The following is a 5,010-nucleotide window of genomic DNA, read 5'->3' as shown; positions in this document are numbered from 1 at the left end:
CTCTTCTCCTATGGACTTTCTTGTTATTAAGTGTTGACGTCATTTCCACAATATCTTTACTTATTTTTTTCTTTGTTCTATAACTTAATTATTGTATTTTCTCCTTGACAATTTTATTGACAAATTCCCTTCTTTTGACTGATGCTTCAATATCTCACACTAAGAGTAAGTAGAAAATGGTGAGCAAGACTCACTGGTTTATCTTGAGAAACTTGGATTTGTATTTTGAATAGAAAGTTTGGTAAGGGATCAAATATATGTAAATTGCTGCTGTTAAAAATATAGGGTTGGTACATATGTAGCCACAAAGATAAGCACAAACTTATTCTACTATTGGTGCAAGAAAATGAATTGATTCAATTGAGAATCCTACCTTAGGAATTTAAACCATAGATACATGGAGGCCACTTAATAGTAGAAATTTAATCAGAAAGAAAATGAAGAAAGAATAATAAAGGGTCATCCTGAGTGAAGTAGCAAAATAGAACGAAGTATACATACTATGGTCTTGGGAAAATTAGAATAGCACTCCATACACAAAAAAGACAGTATCAGCACTGAAATAAACCAGAAGCTTTTGTTAAGAGGAGTCATTGTTAAAAGGGCTGTTGGATGCAGAAAAGGGCCTGAGAAGTCATGCTATATGAAATTGTAATTTTTCACACTCTATTGAGACAGTATTTCAGAAGAAATTATATAGTATAGCAGTTTCACCATTATAATATAAACAATTACATAGCTATGTTGTATAACTTTTAGAAAATAGATTACTTTAGCATTTATGTTTTTCTCTATAAACAGGTGTTAAATACTGATACTTAATTTTGGGTCATTTTATGATGGGATGAGAACACCATATGTTCTAAAACATTGCTAAATACAATTTTATTCTGCCTAAGGGGTATAAAATTAGCAATGTTCAAGCTGTGGTTGCAATCATGAAACTATAATATAATAAATGTAATAATTCATAGTAAATAATTTAATAAGAGAAAACAATCATTTAATAAAAGTAACTTTCCAATGTACACATAAGTATAAGTTTGTGTGATTGTACAGGGTTGGGTCATTCTATAAAAGTTGTAATACTTTGGTACTCTCTGTCAGGCTGATAATTGATTGAAACACAATATCTATAATTAATTGGTTTCTCAACTTTAATTCTGGGAAGAAGTATCACTTTATTACTGAAGTCAAAGGAAGTTATAGATATACTTTATATTTTAATTCATCAGTATAAGTAACAATTTTCCCTAATTATCTAGTTATTATTTGAGTTTTTAGGAACTCAAAACATTTAATTATTCAGTCTTAAAGAGTATTAACATTTTTGCTGGTAATCTTTTTGGGCTGGCTATTTATATATTCTTTTGATTAAAAAAAAAGGTAGATTTGGGCTGGAGAGATAGCATGGAGGTAAGGCTTCTGCCTTGCATGCAGAAAGGCGGTGGTTCAAATCCCGGCATCCCATATGGTCTCCCAAGGGCATCCCATATGGTCTCCCAAGCCTACCGGGGAGATTTCTGAGTGCTGAGTCAGGAGTAGCCCCTGAACGCTGCTGGGTGTGACGCAACCCCCACAAAAAAAGGTAGATTTATTGAAAGGAGTTAATTTTTGTTCGGAACATAAAAATACAGGAAAAGTCAATAGTGAATCGCAAAAATTACAAATCATCTTTGATTTATCAGAGAGAAATATTATTCAGATATAAATTACTCAGATAAAATCTTTAAGAATTTATACCAGAAAAATCACTCTTAAACAGAGATCTAAGTTAAAAAAAATATCCTGAATTAAGGAAAAACTAAAGTAAGAGAAAGTTTGTGAATCATGTAGAAATACAGACTTCAATTTAAATAATACTCAAAGATATACACCATAGGGACAAATAAAATTTCTTAGTAAATAATGTTATAATTCTGTAAAAAAAAGCTTATATTTTCAGAAACTATCTACACTAAATAATATTCTGTTTTGTTTTTTAATTTTTATTGTGACTGAAGTTCATTACATAGAATTATTTACGGTACATAGTGACAATGAATGAAGGGCATTCCCACCACCAATGCTGTCCTCCCTCCACTCCTGTTCCCAGCTTGTCTCCCATATCTCTCTCCTTTAACCCCCCCACCCCAGAATACTAGTGTAACTGGTCTCCACTTTACAGCTTGTTGTAGGTTGGGTATCTATTCTGTTTGGTGTTCCAGTCTGGTCATTTTTTTATTTATACTAATGTTCATATGACTGGCCCTGGTATCATCCTTTGCCCCCCTCAATTTATGCAGCTGAATGATTCAAATTATGCTATTCTTTTGGAGATAAAAAGGTTAAGGAAAAGAGAAGAAAAAAAATTGGTATAAACTACTAAAAAATCACCGAATAATATCCACAAGAGTGAAAAAGAAAGAAAAAAGTGGGAGAAAAAAGAGAAGAAAAATAATATCAAAAAACAAACAAAAAACAAAACCAGAAAAAGAGCTGGAGTGGCAGGGTTTGGTGTTACCCCACCTTTTTTTTTTTTTTTTTTGTTTAGGCACAGTAAGTATTGGGGAAGGAAGGAAATTCCCATGGCCTAAGAGGTTCAGGGTTTTTCCACTGTTGAAGCACTGGCTCCATACCTTCTCATTGTCATATCCCAGGTTTTTTTTTTTTTTTTTTTGTGGTGTCAGAAACCTTTCCTCTCGGTTGTGGATGAGAAAATCAGGCCACTGCAGAAAAATAATATTCTTAATAATAGAACTTTGGCTCTCTTCTTTTGTCTAATTATAATCTTGGTCTTCTTGATTTCAGCTTATCCCACCACATTAAAAACGTATATACTGAACTCTCTGAAATGTATGAAAATGTATGAAATGCATGAAAAAACTTACCACTGCCCTGAATTTCTAATTTGCTACTCCACCATTACTACATGCTAGATTTTGCATCACTCATTAATTTTAGTAACCTGTGTGCTTGCTTAAGCCCAAACATCTGCACTTGTTTTTTTCCATTACATTCAATCGTCAGCCTAAAAGCTAGATTTAAAATACATACAAAATGCAGCTTCTTATCTAATATCCTTATACTTAAAAATATTTTATTAAAACATTTTTGCTGGTTGAGATTCTGTTGTTTAAAAATATTGTTAATAATAGTTTGTCATGCACAAAATTCCAACACCACAATCATCACCAGTCTGATACCCCCAAAAGGACCCTAATGCTCTTTCATATACTCTTAACTGAATTACTTTAGTAGCCTTTTAACTGATTTCCTGTTTTGTGCCAGTCTCCTTCATATAGTCATTTCTCAACACAACTTCAGAATAATCTCTTTAAAAATCAATATAAGAACATGTAATGATATTTTTTTAAAAAATTTCTAATGGTTGTTCACAGCATCAAAAATAAATGTAAAAGTTTTAGTAGTGAAATGTATTTCTATTCTTCTGTCCTTTGTCATCCAATACCTTTGTCAGTTCTATAAGTCATTTCCAAGAGAAATATGTAGGTTTGCTATCCCTTTATCTTGTTCAGGTTTTTTCCCCCCATAAATGTCACCCTCTCAGTGACTGATTTTAATTTCACTATAAATATGGCATCTATTGGACTTCTACACTATTCTTATATTTTCATAACATGGTCTCTTTTCATACCATACATTTTGCTTTAAGTAACCTTTCAGTAAAAAGTAAACACCAGGATAATCTTCATTCATTGTATGCACTTCACAATTCATTGCAGCACTCAGTTCAATAGTTGAGAGTTGGTATCATCTTATATGTCTAACAACAAATGTGTGAATCAAGAAGATGTAGTACATGTATGAACTACTCATAGCTCTAAGGAATTATGCACGCATACAATTTGCTGCAATATCGTGTGGAATTAAAAAAGTGCATGTTAAAAGAAGTAAGCTAGAAGAAGGATAAATACAAGATAATGTCTCATATATAGTATTTAGAATAACTACATGAAGGTATTCAGTGGTTTAAATGGTGATTTTCTAGAATCCACTTGACCCCAACATATTAGGCAAAGGAAGGAATTGAGTGGAGAAGGAAAAAGACAGGCATGAAATAATGCAGGACAGGTGCATTGGTGGTGCTAAGGAAGAACAAAACTAAATATCCAAGCTACAGGGTCAATAACAATAAAATCATGAGACCCAAACTTTAACAACCAAACTTAAAAAGGTGCCTGTGATAAGAGCAGGTTAGGTGGTGGCATGGAAGGGACTCTGGGAAAATTGGTGGAGGGAGATTGACACTGGTGCTGGGATTGGTGCTGAAACATTGTATGCATAAAAAATAATTATGACTAGTTTGTAAAAACAATGATTTAAATTAAAATATTTAAACACCAGTAGTGTTCTTTAATTTTTCTTCCCACTATATCTCTTCCCCGTTTTTTTTTTTAATGTTTTGATTAGAGCTGTGTCAGCACAGAAAAAGATTCACTACTACTAGAATGAATGTAGGACAGTGTGTAGATTTGAGTGTGTAGATATGAGAACAGGGAAAATATATGCAAAACAGATGGCAAACAGAATTTCATATCTTCACAGAGAGAATTCTTATTAGTTTATAATAAGAAGCCAATTCAATAAAATGAGTGAGTGAGTAATATTATTCTAAATTCTACTTGACCTACCCAAAATCTAGTTTCACTTGTTTATTTATTACTGAAGATCTTACATTATTAAGGTTGTCCTGGGTCCAACTGAAGAGCAACAGTTAAAACATCCTTATAACGTTGCCTTAGACAAGAACACATAAGCAAATGTTACTGTGTGTACTAATGAGGAAATGCTTTTATCTCTTTTCATTTTATTTTATTAGCTTAGGTAACTGGAGTTTTAGACATCTTGTAGATCTGAGAAAAAAATAGCGGAATGCTCAAAGCATCCCAGGTTGATGGAGACCATGAAATACGTTAGAACCAGAGGCAAACTTTCTGTCACTGTATATATGAAAGAAAGATTTACTTTTGCTATATTAATCTTTTTTTTCTTTTTTTTTTGGTTATT

Source organism: Suncus etruscus, chromosome 5, assembly GCF_024139225.1.
Source record: "Suncus etruscus isolate mSunEtr1 chromosome 5, mSunEtr1.pri.cur, whole genome shotgun sequence".
In the NCBI taxonomy this organism is placed as follows: Eukaryota; Metazoa; Chordata; class Mammalia; order Eulipotyphla; family Soricidae; genus Suncus; species Suncus etruscus.
The sequence above is the reverse complement of the archived record's forward strand: the minus strand, read 5'-3'. Positions refer to the sequence as shown.